The sequence below is a fragment of the Coccinella septempunctata genome, chromosome 4 (genome assembly GCF_907165205.1).
Source record: "Coccinella septempunctata chromosome 4, icCocSept1.1, whole genome shotgun sequence".
Classification (NCBI taxonomy): domain Eukaryota; kingdom Metazoa; phylum Arthropoda; class Insecta; order Coleoptera; family Coccinellidae; genus Coccinella; species Coccinella septempunctata.
Genome location: NC_058192.1, coordinates 31,070,386 through 31,087,889, shown reverse-complemented (window position 1 = coordinate 31,087,889; position 17,504 = coordinate 31,070,386). Strand labels below are relative to the sequence as shown.

Genomic DNA, 17,504 nt, shown 5'->3' with positions numbered 1-17,504 from the left:
GATGACACGCCATTCGCAACCACGAAATGCTGCCTGCTGGATAGATAAGACCGTATCCACTCCAAAAATCCTTCCCCCACGCCAAAATCAGCCGATATAGCCACCAAAATGGAATGATGCACCTTATCGAAGGCCTTGGCCATATCTGAATATACGGAGTCTACCTGTATGCCATTATCAAATTTATCTGTCACGAAATCGGCGTAGAGGGCTAGATTCGTCAGAACAGATCTACTCCTGAAGAAACCATGCTGACGCTCTGACAACATTGAGCTTAATCTATGGAAGGAAATATCAGATATGATAGATTCGAAAACCTTCCCGAAATGGCTAAGAATAGATACAGGCCTGTAATTGTTTATGTTTTCATTGCCGTTTTTCAAGATCGGAACTACCTTAGCCACATTACACATTTTCGGAAAAATTTCCAGGAGCAATGATTTGTTAAAAATTATCTGGAGTGGCTCCGCAAGCAAATCCCCGCAAAACGTGATTAAAACAGGAGGTATCGAGTCCAGCCCTGAACCCTTATTCCTGGTCCAAACTTTTTATTTTCTTTTGTATTGAATCTATATCAATACTTTCAATAGTGATTGAAGGAGTGAACCAATTTTTAGTCTTGTACAGAACTTAATAAAAAAGCTTTATAGTCTAAAATCTACTATTATTTGAAAACAATTTATTTTCCGGCTGACATGTTTCGACTATAATACAGTCATCTTCAAAGCCATACTGAAAAGTGGAAATAGTGTAAGTAATAAATATAAAATGCTCGAATTTTGAACACATCATTGATAAAACGAACATATTCCTCCGCACTGGTATTTGGCGGGCAGTAACACACACATAAGGTTTTTCCTATTTTCCGCCACTGTTATCTTCACCCACAAACTTTAAATCGAATCACTCACGAAACCAGTCAACATTTTCGCCTTCATCCTCGCCGACACAGCCAGAAGAACACCACCGCCATCTTTCTTGGAGCTACTTGACTCACATCAGTCCCTTCTGAAGACATTGTACCTATCACAAACAACTTCCGAACTGTCCAGGTGTGGTTTGAACCAGGATTCAGTAATACAAAAAAAAATCTCGTGTTTTTTCGTTTTTGTACTAAATTCACTGCAGTTCTGGTAATATATACTAAGGAAAGAATCCATTGGAACGGATTCTCTCCAAACAGTTTGAAAGAAATGAAATTAGCAATGCAGGTTTTGCAACTGTTCACTAGATGTTACATGAACTATTTTCGATTTTTCATCCTTTCTCAGTAGAATTCTCGAGAGAATTCTACAATCCTGAGTCCAGCAGAATTTGAAGTTATCCTCCTTGGCGAACTGTTTCACCAAGTAAAAAAATTTCCGATTAAATGCTGTGAGAGACTCATTCATGTATATATTTGATTTAGCCTTGCCAAAACATTTTCACAAACGTTTTCAGTTTTTTATTCGTTTTGTTCGCTATCATGAATTCATTTATATAGACCTTAGTCTTGAAAGTAACAACAATCGGCCGAGATTTTTCTTGTTTCGGTGAGGAATGTACCCTATAATAGTTGTCTATATAAGCTTAACATTAGGAGAACCCAGCTTAGACGAAACCTTCTGAATGACCGAGCCAATATTCTCGTTTTGCGCTTCTGGTTTACCCACTATCTCAATATCTCTCAACTTCATGTTTTCGTTTCTTAGAAGATCCATAGACGTATTGAGGTCGGAGAAAGCCCTCTTTAAATCTGCACAAGTTTTCAAATGATTTTCGACTTCCTGCATCTTCTTGCCATAAAAATTTGAGGAATCGACGAATTCATCCTACCGTTTGCTTATTCTTGCCAAATTGTTCATAATTTGGTCAAGTTTTTGTTCGATGCTACTCCGTCCTTGAATATCAGTCGATTCGGAACATGCTGTACATATCCACCGGAAGCCGCTGGTCTCCGCTAGTTTGATTGCATCCGAAGTAACTACATATGTGAAGTGGATTTCGGAAACGCACCGTAAACATTTTGTTCCCGGCTTATTGCGGCTTATCGAATTATCACATTTCACACAATTAGTCGGCATGTTTTTTATATATATATTTGTTGTTAATAATTAGACGGAATGAACGAAACAGTTTCTAGATCGAAACGAAAACTCTGCGTTATTGGCGCTTGTTAAAAATTGAACGAAGCCCCCCTCCGACCTTTCGTACCACGCATAGTACCCCGATTCTGCGGTGCGCTAATTGAACGAAGAGGCAGCCCCACTCTCAGCGTTTTTCAGAAGCGAAAAACTATACACTCACACATTTTATTATTGATTCTCTTTGTTAACTCTGTTAGAATTCACTTAAATGATGATTTTATTCTCATGAAATGAGTTCACGTGCAAGATATTTCAGAATTTTAAAACAGATTCATCATCCTTGCTAGCCCCGCTCAACTGACACGTCCACTCAAGATAAATCGATCAATTGCTCAGAAATACAGGGTGGCCATTTGAAAACTAAACAGACGAGATTACAGACGAATTAAATTTTTTCGATAGAAATGCTCGGACAGGTCGATTTCTGTTTCGAGGGGGACAACTTAAGATGTAGGTTACGGACGCATAGCGCTTCAACCCTTGCTACTACAACCCTCACCCCTAATTTTTGAATAGGAAAGATGGGGTGAGTGATACCTCATTTGAAAGGTATTTTTATACTGATTTCAGCACAGTAGGTAATTGTTTTTTCATTTTATGCATTAGTTCTCGAAATATTCTTAACTAAGTATTTGAAAATGAAGTGGTGTTTTCATGGCACTTGTAGTGTTTTTTTGTGAAAAATCGACATTTTGAGCTTCAAAACAACCATGACTGTGGCTTCCTTCCTACAATCCACTGACATAGAAATCTTTAATCAAGATGTCGAACAAACAAAGCGTATTGCGAAGGAGCTCAATCTTGCTGAAACTCAATCTAAATTATCTTCGATATAATTTGCAGTATTTCCAATAACATGCGGTAACACTTGATCGATAGAAATCTCCAAAAAGTCCAAATACGTACATATCTCTAATCAGATTACCAGGTAAGAAAATCAAATCATTAATGATGCCACAGAAATATTTCAATTATCGATTCTCATTTTTTTGAAAAAGATATGAATTCAATAATCAACAAAATGAAAACATTATTGAAGCCAACTGAGAAAACTCTTCATAATCAAGTCGGAAATCGTTTCACGAATTGGGACTTGAATATTTCTGTGGCATCATTAATGATTAGATTTTCTTACCTGGTAATCTGATTAGAGATATGTACGTATTTGGACTTTTTGGAGATTTCTATCGATCAAGTGTTACCGCATGTTATTGGAAATACTGCGAATTATATCGAAGATAATTTAGATTGAGTTTCAGCAAGATTGAGCTCCTTCGCAATACGCTTTGTTTGTTCGACATCTTGATTAAAGATTTCTATGTCAGTGGATTGTAGGAAGGAAGCCACAGTCATGGTTGTTTTGAAGCTCAAAATGTCGATTTTTTACAAAAAAACACTACAAGTGCCATGAAAACACCACTTCAATTTCAAATACTTAGTTAAGAATATTTCGAGAACTAATGCATAAAATGAAAAAACAATTACTGTGCTGAAATCAGTATAAAAATACCTTTCAAATGAGGTTTCACTCACCCCCTATTCAAAAATTGGGGGTGAGGGTTGTAGTAGCAAGGGTTGAAGCGCTATGCGTCCGTAACCTACATCTTAAGTTGTCCCCCTCGAAACAGAAATCAACCTTTCCGAGCATTTCTATCGAAAAAATTTATTTCGTCTGTAATCTCGTCTGTTTCGTTTTCAAATGGCCACCCTGTATATACTTTATTATATTTCGTAATTTAAATAGATTTTCAGACTTCGCTAGACCTTCTCTCATGAAAATATGTAGCACCAGGATTGAAACTCCTCAAGTCTTTCTCAATAATAATGATTACTGATTTATTCTCTGCTCGTGATATTCTTTTTTATTAGAATCAGTTTACTCATTTTTTAAGACAACTCTTATGATCACCTCTATTTACATTTAACTAATTACTGTTGTCGAGTTTCAGATGAATGAATCCTCATATTCTCCAGGGTGGACCCTGGATCTAGGATTTTTTCTCAGAACACGAGGTGAACACAGGAACTTTTTTTTTTTTTTTTTTTTTTTTTTTTTTTTTTTTTTTTTTTTTGGTGTAGCAGGGGGAAAATCTGCAAACAGACGAACACACCCTCTGCTGAGGGGGAACAGTGTGGGGATTCTCACTCTCTGAGCTCGAGACCCACTAAAAACCCTTAACTGCTTCTTCATAGGTTCCGGGCATTTTGCCTATTAACCAGTTGACTCTTATGGTTTCTGGACTCTCACACGATCATAGTCGTGTTGATAGTTGTATGCTGCCTATAGCTTTTATAGGTTAAGCTCTTCTTTGGTTACATTTAAATCCTTAACTGATCTCTCGGTCTTCGGTGGTAGGTTCTTGACCTTCTAGCTTCTTCTGTTGGATCGTAGTCGACTAATCTTCGTAGTTCCTCATTTGGATGTTGTTTGGCTTTGTCGAATATCCTTTCCGCCTTTCTCTTCATAAATTCTGTAACTGGTTCCCATTCCAAGTCCTTGTAGATTTGTTTGTTCCTAACAAACCAGGGTACGTCCATCGCCATTCTAAGGAGTTTATTCTCAGTGGCCTGTATTCTCTTGATGTGGGTCTTGGCTGCGAAGCCCCATGCCGCCGATCCATATGTGAGTTGTGGTCGCGCAATAGTTTTAATCATCGTCAACTTGATGTTCTTATTCATATGACTTCTTCTGCCTATGAGTGGATAAAGTTTACTCATTGCGGCTTTTGTTTTATCAACAGCACATTTGATGTGGTTTTTCCATGTAAGTCCTCTGTCAAGCGTCACTCCTAGGTATGTTGCTTCATTTTTCCATTCAACCTCTTGTCCATCAACTTCAAGGTTTTCTTCCATCCTCAATCTTCTCTTTTGCAGTAATATTGCTTGAGTCTTTCTTCCATTGATTTGGATTTTCCATTTGATGCACCATTTGAGTAATTCATCTATGGCTTCCTGCAGTCTCCGGTGTATGATCTCTGGGCGTCGATGTCTGAACGCTATTCCTGTGTCATCTGCGTACAAGGTGAGCATATTCCTAGCATTCTTCGGGATATCATAAACGTATATTACGTAAAGCAGAGGTCCAAGTACCGATCCTTGAGGCACTCCCGCTTCCAATTGTCTAGTTTGAGAGGTTGCTCCATCTATCTTCACATAAAAGTTTCTATTCCTCAGATAATTCCTTATAATCTTGCATAGCTTGGTCGAATATCCTGCTCTTTTCATCTTGTAGATTAGGCCTTCGTGCCATACTCTATCAAAAGCTCTCTCGATATCCATCAGAACTAATCCTGTGGCCTGTTTGGTCTGCATTCCTTCGGTGACGTATTCTATGAGCCGTAGTAATTGGAGTTCAGTCGAGTGTTCTCGTCGAAATCCGAATTGTTCGGGTGGGATTATCTTCAACATTTCTGTTTCCTCATTCAGCCTTTTGGCGATAACCCTCTCGACGACTTTTCCTAGTGCTGATAGTAGGCTGATTGGTCTATAATTTTGAGGAAATTTCCGTTCCTTTCCAGGCTTGTTGAAAACTATCATTTCTGCAGTTTTCCATCTCTTTGGGTAGTATTCGGTCCTCATCACTCCGTTTGTTATATTCGTCAAGGCTGCTATTCCTTTTCTAGGCAATTTCTTCAACATATAATTCGTTATCCTATCTTCTCCCGGTGCTTTCCGGTTTTTCAGTTTCATTATGATCTCTTTGATTTCTGTTGGTGAAGCCGGTTTTGGAATGATTTCGACACAGGAACTATGGTTCCACGATTAATAATATTGCTCGATACACTCTCGACCTAGGCTCCACCCTGGAAGGTCTGCTCGAGTACTCGAGTACACTCATTTGGTATGATCTACATTTTATAACTTGTAGTCTCATTGATTCTTTTCCATATTAATTCATCGAACTCAACATACATGTTAGTTTTCTCAGCCTTCAGCACATCTCAAAATCAACGATTAGTGATTTTTTCGTCAGTACTCTCTTATTCTTCTCATAATTTGTCAATTGTTTCTTCTAATTAACGTTTTAATCGTGCTAACTTGTAAGCAGTTCGTCTCTGTAAATGTTGAATTCACCAACGCAATGTATATTAATTATACTATGTTCTTCTCAGATTAATTATGATTGTTCTTTTCATTTAATTGATTATTATTGAGCTTCTCATTTAATAAGAATGTTATTGCCCTCTTCATATTATTTTAATATTCTAGTTCTTCTCATTTAACTTGTGCGATTCACGTTCTGCTCATATTTACATCATACTTGATCAACTCATATTTAATGTATCGATTTCTCGTTGATGATCAGACTTACACCTCAGTTTCACCTCTGGCCTATTTCATTGTTACTCTCGCGACTTCTCCTTAAAATTCATTATTCTAACCTTCCGGTTTTCTGCTGAAATAAAGAGGCTCTTGCTCTTGCTGACAATTGAAAATTGATTGCTCTGTCACTGTGTAACCGTTGTGTTAATATTGAATTAATTGAACTCCTCAACTTCTAAGTCTGACATCAAGTGACTTCTCATTTGAACTGCTCTGGAATATCTCTTGTTTTTAGTTGAATGATGTCTCCCTGAGTCTATAGATGTTGTTAATATTAGTTTGCTTTTACTGTATTAGCTTCATGCAGGTGACATATTCATTTTATGATTGTGAAGGATATACAATGAATGTTTTTATACCATCTCCATATCAATTATCTTATTGTCATACAGTCCACTACTTTTAACTTACATCATACCACCCTCGATTTTGAACAGCGCTCGGCAACAACACCTATCTCGAAGACCTATTGTGGATCAAATTTGGATTTTTATACGCTGTATTCAACTACCGTAGAGAAACAATCAGAGAACTAACGAAACACGTCCTATCGACAAGAACCACACGTTAATATGGTTATTATTGGTCAACTCACATTTAATATATTTATCTCTCCTTGTTGATCAGACTCAGAGAATGTAGTTTCACCTCTTGGCCTATTTCACTGTTACAACTAGGTCTTCTCATTAAAATTCATTTTTCTAACCTTCTGTTTTTCTGATGGCATAAAGAGGCCCTCGCAATCAATTTTCATTGATTGCTCTGTCACTGAAGACGCTGTGTTCATTGTGAATTTATTAAACTTGTGTAAGTCTGACCTCAGGTGACTTCTATGGATTATCTCTTATTTTAGTTGAATCTGAGTTTATAGATGTTGTTAATATTTTTTTTTCATTATTGTATCAGCTTCATGCAGGTGACTTATTCATTTTATGATTTTTAACGATATAGAATAAATGTTTTTATACCATCTCAAACTCAATTATCTTGTCATACAGTCCACTATTTTTTTTAACAAAATCATAACACCCTCGATTTTGAACACTTCGTCACCATCGCATATTGACTTTTGTAGAGGAGTTTATAGAATTACTCCACTTTATTCGATATTTCCTTTTTATTGGTTGTGTGTTCTCCATCTTTGTTCTTTATTTTGAATATTCCTTTTTTTCCATTCGTGAGTTTTCTTCGGAGTACCTTCATACTTTTGTTATTCTCTATGGTTCATTCAATTTCTCTATTTATCCCCTTATTGCTTTGGAGATTTGTCTATTTATATCCCTCAGCACTTCCTCACTTATTCTGTCTCTTCTTTCCTGCATTATTCTAGTTTTTCCTTTCATCCTTTTTAGTTGATGAGAGATGTTTATTTTGGCTTTTTGTCAGGGATTTCACTGTATTGTATGTATTGTTTCAGTTGTCTTAGGTCGCAGATACACCAATGGAAATTTATAAGTATCAAGCGGCTGATGCCATGGTTATTCATTTGAAATCTTGACCATTTTGTACCGCTCCTTTTTCAAATTATAATGAACCTTTGCCCTCACAGATATGGTAGTGATGCCAGTGATAAATTCAGTACTGATACATCTTTGATGATATGCCTGTTATCGGTTATTATGAAGTCGACTTCATTTTTTGTCAAACCGTTTGGGCTTTTCCAAGTCCACCTCCATTTGGGTTTTTTATGAAAGAAACAATTCGTGAGGTATATGTTGTTTTGAAGCAGCAGTGTCTCATCAGGATCGTTTCTTCCCTTCGAACCGAACCATCCAAGCGAGGTTTCAGAAACATCAGCCTTCAAGCCCACCTTAGCATTTAAGTCGCCACACAGAATTGTGAAATGAGTTTTCTGGTCCACCAGGCCAGGTTTACATCCTCATAAAAGATATCTATTTCCTCGTCGGTGTGGGTAATAGTCGGTGCATATACTTCCAATAATATGTCTCCAGAAATAAAATGTTATCATTGCAATTCATCGCGTAGCATTTATAAATGCTACTCTTTCCTTTCCAAAACTCCAACTGAAAGGTTTAAAATCGCTCAAACTCACTGTACTAAGAAAAGCTAACATTCCTATGAAAAAAGCTCATGGAGCTATACTAACTGATGATAGAAAAATTCTCGAAATATAGAAGGAGCATTACTCGCAGGTCTTGAATCAAAAGAACGACTCGAATTTGTCCATTTTAGACCTGCTCCCATGACATCGCTTGATGACGAAATATCAATGTCGGAAATCATAAGTGCGATGAAAAATATGAGTCTAGACGGCGGAGATATTCAAAGCCCTGGATGAAGACATTGGTCGCATTCAGCGGACGGAGCGCAAAACGCTTCTGCTACCCATCGGTAGCGGTAGCGGTCGGGAACATGTTGAACGTTCGCTGGCAAGCCGAGATAAGATAAGGCAGTCCAACGAGCTGTCACTATCAGCTGATTAGTTGACAAGTCTGTAGGAAAGACGTAAACAAACGGATTTTTTAAGTTTCGTTAACCTTGTGCTGGTTAAGTCAGTTTTTTTTTTGTGAAAAACATAACCTAGAATTCTGACGAATTACTTTGTTGCTCTAGTATATTTCCTATAACTTATTTAACATCCTTCTTTATTACCTTCCATCAATTTTCATTTCATTTTCCTCAACAAACTCAAGCTCGTGCATCTTCCACACTAAATAACAACTACCTACTCAGTTCAAGTCCAACTTTCGCTCCTTTCCGCTACCGCTACCTAGCACAAATCAAATCCGCTCCCAAAAGTGGCGTCCGCTCCAGAACGTGTTGAGAATGTAGCGCATATGTCACCGAACGTTTACGCTAGCGTTTGGTAACAGTTGCGCAACTGTCCGCTGAATGCGACCATTGTCCAATAGTCTCCTAGCACTATTCCGCAAGATCCGAGCACAAGGAGATGTGCCACAAGACTTCAGAAACGTTTTAGTTATCAACCTCTATAAAAACAAAGGCGATACATCAAATTGCAACAATTACAGGGGCATATCGTTGCTTAGTGTGGCCGGCAAAATTCTCTCAAAGATTATGGTACTCGTCTGATTCCACTCTTAAAAAAGCTTTTACTTGAATCCCAGTGCGGCTTTCGAACAAATAGATGTACGGTGGACCTAATTTTCACACTGCGACAGCTGCAAGAGAAGGCCCGTGAACAACAATCAAGGATCTATACAGCCTACATCGAATTAAGTAAGGCCTTCGAATCGGTGAATCGGAAAGCGCTATGGAAAATCATGGGACGCCTTGGAGTACCAGAAAAATACTTAGCAGTGTGTAAAAGCCTCCTTAACAACAACATCGCTAAAAAATAGCATACTGGCTCTAGAACTGACTATTTTTCAACCAACTCTGGAAAAAAAATAAGGCTGCGTGTCAGTGCCCTTACTGTTCAATATTTTCGCCATAGCTGTATCGATAATTGCAGACATGAGTATGCCCGTAAGAGGATAAGATTCAGATTTGATGGAGGCCTATTCAACCTGAAGCGCCTCAGAGCAAACACCCGTTCAAAGTTTATCACGGAACTTCAATATGCAGACGACTCCGCACGTATCGCTAGCGGCCCAGAGGATCTATAGATAATGCTGGACACCTATAAACATATATACGAAGCTTTAGGTCTTAGACTCAATATCGACAAAACCAAAATCCTGTTAAGTCCGCCAGAAAGCCTTCAAACACATATCAGCCTGGAGAATGAAACTGTAGAACAGGTCGAGCAGTTCCAATACTTGGGATTCTGTCTGACAATGGTCTTGTTCCATCGATAGAGACGAGGTAATCAAAGCACGAGGCGATCAGCACGTCATCAATGTAGCTGAAACAGAAGTTTCTAGTCCTTGTAGAACCTTATCGATAAATCTTTAGAAAGTCTGTGCTGCATTACGTAGTCCAAACGTCATGACTGGGAACTTGAACAGTCCAAGTGTCGTTGTGATGGCGGTCTCGGGAACGTCTTCTTTGGCCAAGGGAATCTGGTTGTATGCCCTCAACTAGATCGAGGGTTGGGAATAATTTCTTCCCCTGAAGGATGTCGGCGTAATCCTGGATGTGTCACAGGATACTGGTCGGGGACAGTCCGGGCGTTCAGGGCATGGTAGTCTCTACAAGGTCTCCATTCTTCAGAACCCTTATTTGGTTAGAAATGCAGTGGGGATGACCATGGGCTCTTGGATGGATACGCGATTCCTAGTCGGAGCATGGCTTCGAACTCCTTTTTGGCTGCCTTGTACTACTCTGGTGCCAAGCTTCGTGGTCTCGAAGCTACTGGTGGTCCGGGCATCGTCTTGATGTGATGCCTGGTGTTGTGCCTGATGCGTCCTGGGGCTACTGCAGGTCTGGTGATCTCTGGAAATCGTATTAGTAGATTTTGATACCTGGAGGATCCGTTGACCGTCTTGACTTCTGGAATGGAGCACTCAAAGCGTAAATAGCAGGCACGAACTACGCTGCTCCGGCGATTGTCGTAGGTAGCTGCTAGGGTACATTAATCTACCTTCCAACCCTAGCAGCAAGACGAAACAACCACCCCAAGAGCACGCCATCTCTGAAATGGTGTGAACTCACACACGCAAATACTGCTCAAATACAATGAATTCTGGAATTTCAACAAATACTCGAAGTTCACAATTGAGTTCTGTGAAAGTGCTTTGTTTATTCACAATATTATGGTATTTTAAGGTCTAATTGATACCAATTTCACGACGCATTTTCGCGACAACGAGAGGTAGCGCCTATCATTTTCCAAATTCTTCAAATTTTACAATTTATTTCTGTGATAATCTTTTGCGAATTCACAAAATAATTGTAATTTTCCAACAAACTTTATTGTGATTCCACAAAAAGTATTCACATGTTCAGTTTGTAGAAATATCATTCGAAAAAATTTCATGTGAAATCACAACCAACTTTTAAATTCATGTTTTGTGTAATTTTACAATTTTTGTTTTTCAGAATATTCCGGAATATTCCTTGTGAAATTCCAGTGATTATCGGTGGTCGTAAAGAACCCAAGATTTTCACTGTAATTTCACTATTTTGTTTTCTCAATGTATAAGACCGGAGGTTTTTAAAAAATATCATGGGTATATTATCTGAGCCTGATGCTGTAATTCTGATAGTTGAAAGTGCTAACGTCAGTCCGGACAATGTGAAACGCTGATTTATGATTGGTTTTGGTTCGTCCAAAAGGGAATGTTCAGCGGGTTGGCGTTGTGGATTCGAATTTATAGTTTTCTTATGCTATGCTAGAATATCAACGATGGCTTGTGAATTGGTATTTTGTTCATTATTCCTGTCTAGAACCGAGAGAATTTTTGATGTGATGTTGAGTCTATTAACATAAATCCATATTTCCCGAGTATCCTAAACTTCGATTACTTTTAAAAAGAAGGAATGGCGGAGGTTAACCCAAAAGTTCTGTGTTTGACAGAAAAGACGAAAATAAATTCCTGTTCGAAGCCCCGGATGATATTTCTTCAATGATGAAGGTTGTAATGACTATTTAAATTGCTGGAGCGCGTCGTTCTACTGAACTCTGCACAATGGAAATGGACAATGTAGATGAAAGTGCCATTTGTTTTTCAAAAAATAATTCGAAACCATATTGTTCAGAGATCCTACATGACCACATGCAAATTTTAATCCTCGCTTCTTCATGTGATATCAACGTGAAAAGTGCCTTGACCAGCCTGTCGGAAAAAACTCGATTACTCCAATCCTAAGTGGAATTTCTAAATTTCCGAACTTTGAGAACAGGAGTATACTGGACTCTCCCTTAGAAAAACGTCGGCCACTTTATGAGCGAATATTGGAGACATCAAATCAAGCGGCATAACGGATGGAAAGCTGCAACTATTGGGGAAAGTAATGTTGCATTAATACGTTAATGAGGAAGTTGCAAATAAAATTTCATACAATATAAAGAAGCCAAAAGTTTCCTGCAGTACTTCAAAAGTAACTGAAACTTTGATTAGAGATGGAGAAATTTAGAAAAAACGAGAAAAAATTCATCCAAATTTTGATAATGAAGTTCATAATTGATTGAACTTTAAATGATATTCATCAAAATAAATAAGATAAACGATAAAATATGGCATGAATTATTAACACCTAAGGGGAGCAAAACATATTTTATGTTCGACTGCATCATAAACACTTTATTTATGAATTCGTTTAGTGTCCATAATTGAGTACTTTATTGAACACCACTTTATTGGACTCAACTGTCACTATCATTCTGTAAAGTAAATATACTAGATGCAAACAACACTTTATTGGAATTTATAGGAAGAAGAATTGAACTTCGACCTAAAAACAAAATTACTTTTCTAACCTCCGGTTTCATAAAGCTTGATCGGGGAAACAACACTTGATTGACGATTAGACGTCAATTTGTTTTCAATCGATAATTCAATTGTGATCATTCAGAATATCATTCTCGCATTAAATCATGATGCTTATATGTCCATTCAATTATTCTCAATTGCTACTTCCTCAATATATGCAAAAATTAAAAGGTTTCATTGTTTTTGTTTCAGAAATCGAGTGACTGTCAAATCGTTGATCGGACAATCGAAGTTTTATGAAACCCGCTGTAAGCATTAGTGTGGTAGTGAATATCAAAAACACATTCTTTGTTATTATAAAAATTAATGAGGAAGTCGACCTCGATGTGGAAGCACAGTTTTAGATCTGCAATACTCTTGATGCTACATCAACTACTTCCTGGCCCAATATTCTGGTAGTAACACTTATCTTTCCAATACATCGATTTAGTCCGTAGCTTAGAACTTTTGTGAGCTTTCAATTCACTATTGAAGTAAACCAGAATACTGTCTTATGTCGATTTTAGAATTTTCCTCGTTTTACACCACTGGTTATAGGCAGCATACATATTTTCAAAAGCACTTTTAGATTTAGTGGGTGAGCGAGATTCTTTGGCGCTCACGGCTAAATTTTCTACGCTTTCTTCTCCAGCACTATCAATTTTTTGGATTATTATGACGTTTGTCATAAAATTAAGGAAGTAAACAACCATAGATTAAGGTAGTGTAGATAGGAAACTCTCACAATATTTTGAAACATTGTTCACCGCGACCTCTGGTGGACTGGGGTGAAGCTTGAGTAGATCTGGTTTTGAAAAAAAAGCTGTGTGTTGTCAAACAAAAAAAACGAGTATAATTTCTGTGTTTTCAGTATATTCTCCATACATTGCAGGAAATTCGAGTTGTCCATGTGAACGCAAGAAAACTACTTGACAATTTATTAGTATCAAATAATATAAACACCAATGTACTGGTATTTAGTTCAGATGAAATATCAGTAGTTTAGTATTTTTATGATACGAATAAATCACCGCAGTAGTATTCTTTCATTCGCATAATTTTCAAAGTGAAAAACCGATTAATGCAAAGGAAAAAATAAGGATAATATGGCATTCTTTATTGTATTATTTTATTAATTGCATGGATCAACAAGCAATAAAATATACTCTATAAAGGTTTATTTTTTCGTTTATACCAGGACTCCAGTCTTAAATTCGAACCATTTTAGTAGGTATAGGAAAGTTTTTCCTGATAAGCTATTTCACAGTCGCCACAATCGTAACTTTCACGTAGAATTACGCCTTCTTCAGCACAGGAATGAATTTTTTTTTTCTAATCGGATATCCGGAAACATAGTTTGATATTTTCCCTTTTGATATTCACTTTTTTCGATACCTTATTGATCAATAGTTGAAAAATATTAAAATTAAGTCATTTCATAAGTGAGTAAAATTGGTAGTATCGTTCGTTACAACTCCAATGTATCGAATGTTAACAAGTCCATTTGAAAATGCATAATTCAATAGGTAAAAATAAAACAGTTGACTAAAAATGTTCTTCGCATTACCTGAAGGGGATGAAAAAACCTCACAAAATCATGGGAATAATAACTCGCTGCCTAAACTAGGATATATAAAATATTTTCAAACATTTCAATTCAAAAAGATTAATCTTCAAAATTTCAAATGACAGAACACAAATCTCTCCTTGTCCTGTGAATGAAGTTGAAGGTTGAAGGAAATCTACTTTTTCCAGCGTCATCTATTAATTGTATATTGAAAGAAACACCCATTAATTCACCCCAGGTTAAGAGAGGGCGCAAAAAAACGGTTTCGTCTCGTAGTATGGAAGTTTCCAATCTACATAACTCTAATCTATGTAAACAACTGTGTTTACTATGGTTGCCAAGGTCGCCGGTTACCAAGGTAAGAAAATCAAAAGCACACGTATTGTTTTTCAGTAATAAGCCATTTCAGAAAATGAAATTTCTGCATTGCAGTCGAACATAAATCTTTGTATGCAACTCGTACATAATTAGGCTTCATGGACTTGCCCAAGTTATTGCCTCGCTCACCAATCAAATCAAAATGTAGACATTCCCGTCATTTCTGCGTTTGAGTTCGTTGATTGCTTTTAGCGTCTTTCAATTTTTTCCTCGAAAACTTGGTAACGGAAAAAAAACAGTAACTAACGAATTCTAGGTTCCGATAACCCGTTATTTCGGAATATATTTTCCAGGAAATTCTTGAAAATGCCTTTTCTTCGAATTCACACACGATTAGTACCTAACTAAACAGTTATAGAATAACTCACAGATTTTTCAGAGTTCACCACAATTTGTACATGTTATAAACTCATATCCATGTATCTATCTATACTAACTGAACTACTTGCTACTCAACAAATCAAATAGGATAGTAAGAGTAAACTTCACTCTTTCCGCGGTAGGAATTCGCATGAAACTTACGTTGTTTCACACCCGTTTAGACAAAATCAGAGTACGAAACTGGAGAAATATGAGATATTATATATTTTCAAAGTGTTGATTTTTTGATACATACATTACAAAATGATATTTTCATAAGAGAATAAACAATCTCATTCTCAGCAAGAAAACTCCTTCAAAAAGAAAGTGAGCAGCTTAACTGCTATCAAACAAGTGTTTCTAAAACGATTTCATTACAAGTTCCTGGAACATGTTCCTGGAAATGGAGAAAATATTGCCAAAAGGTCGATTTTGTCCCATAGCTAAAAAAAAAAAGTTTTGATGGTGGAGTGCAGTTGGCGGAATTATGTGCAATCCGAAGAAATTCAAGCGCATTTTCAATCACATTGATCTTCCTTCGTCTCTCAGGGTGAGAATATTGTGGTTCAGGTATCACACATTTTGCACACCTTGAACAATAGCATTTCACCATTGCAGTGATTAGCCAAGCCAAGGGTTCGAATAGTTGGTATTTTCAAATTGGATGACTTATTCATGAAACAAAAAACTTCAGTTATTAGAAATATATAGTATATGAATTTCTGAACAAATTTATAAACTATTAATTTAGATTTTCGATATTCTGAATTTAAATCTAATTGTTTATTATTTTCCTTTCTTGTCTTGTCAATTGACAAGAGAAGATTTCTGTTCAGAATATGGAAAACCTACGTTAATAGTTCATAAATTTGTTCAGAAATTCAGTGATATCCAGTAGAATGGATTTTATATGTAAAGACCCACTGTTTGGAGCTTGGAAAATTTCCTATACCGTATAACCTCACATTCAAAAGCCTGATAAGGAATACAGTAAAAGCTGGAAAGATTGGCATAGAATGAAGAGTGTCACTCAAAATTCTCCAATTTAATTTGTCATTACACCCTTAGTTAGAAAACTTAACTGAATGTAAAAACAACCGATCAGTCCAGATATTGATCGCAGAAGTTTGAAATTGTGAGAATAAAATCCAACACGACAGTTACCATTATATTGCCAGAAAGCTATACACTCTTACCTCCAAGTTATTCCAGTTTTGTGCATTACACTTAGCAGCTTCGACACTTCCTTTTGCTCCCATTTCAAACAGTTAGTGTTATTACGATAAAATTCAAACTATTCGACACTTCAAATCTGCCACGTCAATAGTCTCCGAGCATTGAACTAATAGCACCGTGTTCTGAAAGTGCTTCGAAATATTTACCTAAACTCGATAATGCAAAAGAGCTTATCGTATAAAAATGTGGACTGATTGGCTCATCTCAAATATAAAAACAAAGTTCTACACAAAATCGACCCGTATTTTCGAGCATATGGCTGTTCAGTTCAGGTCACACTGACAAACTTTAGCATACAGGGCGCTGCCATCGCGCAAGCGTTCATGAAACGCCCACCTCGGGATGGAAGTGCCGTGTAAATAAAGGGAGGAAATTGTGTTTCAGGAGCTTTTTAGCATGGGATGCCGTGTTATTGATGTTATGCTGAAAATGAAATATTGTCTCCGAAAGTTCTATTGAGTCAGGAAAGATGAGCTGTTTGAAAATGTATTTTTGACCTATGTAAGTCAACAAAATGTGCGCGTATACAGGGTGATTCACCGCGATGTCCTATTAGTAGGGTGACCAGACGTCCGTCATTGTGACGGACAGTCCGTCAATCGTCCAAGAAGTCCGTCATTGGAAAACGTCCGTCAAAATGTCCCTCAAAATCTTGAATTTAATTCAGTATTGTTCTCAAGATTATTTGAGATGGATAATAACAAAAGAAAGTGCAAATTTTCTTTCTTTTTCTTTCAAAAGAATTTCCATTCCTTAAAAAAACAACAATTGATTCTGAAGTCCAATGTAGGAAGTGTTTGGGTCAATTAAGATTGCATTTGGAGAAAGGCTAGCGACGCCTGAAGCCCTCTTCTCATTCCACAGTGTAATGCACAACCATTATATTAATATTATTGAATTTTCGTTTTTGCGTTGTGAGAAACTTTCATTATTTCTCTAATAAATTATTTTTTCCTCACCATACGTTGTAGGAAACTGAATAGCTGGAAGCATATACAGGGTGAGTCCTAGACTCGTACAACTATTTCACAGTAAAATTCTCTAGGTCAAAAGAAACACTTTTTTCCCTTACCATTTTTTCCGAATCGGCTGGGTTCAAAAGATAAATGTTTTTATCGAATTAAATGAAATTCGGAATATAGTTGTCGAGTAATTTTAAAATGGCTATATCTTTTT

At 37.0% G+C, this 17,504-nt stretch overlaps 1 protein-coding gene across 1 annotated transcript in view; it reads right to left on the bottom strand.

Moving 5' to 3' along the window:
• LOC123311362 overlaps nt 1–16,936 on the bottom strand; it is a 1,278,848-nt gene extending 1,261,912 nt beyond the window's left edge. The window contains exon 1 of the mRNA XM_044895271.1: nt 16,289–16,936. The gene's annotated coding sequence lies outside the window, so the exon portion shown is untranslated. The remainder of the gene's footprint in view (nt 1–16,288) is intronic.
• Nucleotides 16,937–17,504: the final 568 nt, after the last annotated feature.